Here is a 1,147-nt window from a genome sequence, read left to right as displayed (position 1 = left end):
TTTACAATTTTTTAAAAAGGTAAAAACCATTGTTAGTTTGTAGGTCATACAAAACCAGGCTGCAGGCCACATCTGCCCACAGGCCCTACACAGTTTGCTGACCCTTGATTCGGACCCTGCCAGCCCCTGCAGCATTGGCACACAATTTGCTGCTCCTGAACTAGGAAGCAAAATACTTTTAAATGCCATTTTGTTTCAAGTGTCTTGATGTGACTTGGTAATGAGTTCAGGTAGAGTTAGGAATGGGAACAGGGTCTTGGTGCCCACTGCCTATCACATAATGGGCACTGAATTAAATGTAATCATTAGTATTTCTTGGTAAAGGTAATTTATCAAAACGATATAACTGTCCAAATATCTTTGCCCAGGTGTCCCAGTTCATCCTCAAAGACCCCTCTTCCCCTCCTTTCATCTCCTTCAGGAAAACTTTTTCTAATCTCCAATCAAGTCTGAACTAGGTATTCTTCTTGCTATCACAGACCCTGTGTGGCCTTCCATTATAACTACACTACAGGTCTGTTTTCCCTTCTAACTTTGAGTACTTAGAATGTGCCTGAGCCCCAGCTCCTAGCACAGTGCTCAACTCCTAGTATTGGTGGGGCCTCCATACTTCTAGGTGAAATCTGTTTGAATGTGCAGGTGCTACCTATCTCCAGCAGTGTCCAGGATGGCCAGCCTATGTGTCAGCCTTGTGCTGATGTACAGATGTCCTCAATACTGATTCTTCTCTCAGTTGGAAATTTTTAGTTGATATACACCACATCTTATGTGGCAATGTTATTAGCGGGCCTATTTTTCATCCCATTCCCTCCAAAAACGAGTCAAAGACAGAGGAACAGGTAGAACACATTTTCTTAGAAACTGTTATGAAGGAAGGAACCCTCTGACCCCACCCCACATCCTTTGCTGTCTGATGTGGTATAAGATTAGAGACCTCCAGCCTTAGCAACATCTGGCAATCAGAGTGCCCACCACACAGCTGGGTCACAGACCAGTTTGATCCATGTCTATTGGGTGGAGAGGAAATTATCCTCCTGACAAAAATATGCACAAGGCCGTGCAGGCCCAGGAAAGGCTGACAAAGGCAAGGTGAGTCATGGTGTTCTAAGCTGAGATCTTTTGCCCATCTCACAGAAGCAGACAGGAA

The sequence above is a fragment of the Phyllostomus discolor genome, chromosome 1 (genome assembly GCF_004126475.2).
Source record: "Phyllostomus discolor isolate MPI-MPIP mPhyDis1 chromosome 1, mPhyDis1.pri.v3, whole genome shotgun sequence".
Taxonomy (NCBI): Eukaryota; Metazoa; Chordata; class Mammalia; order Chiroptera; family Phyllostomidae; genus Phyllostomus; species Phyllostomus discolor.
Note: the sequence above shows the minus strand (reverse complement) of the source record.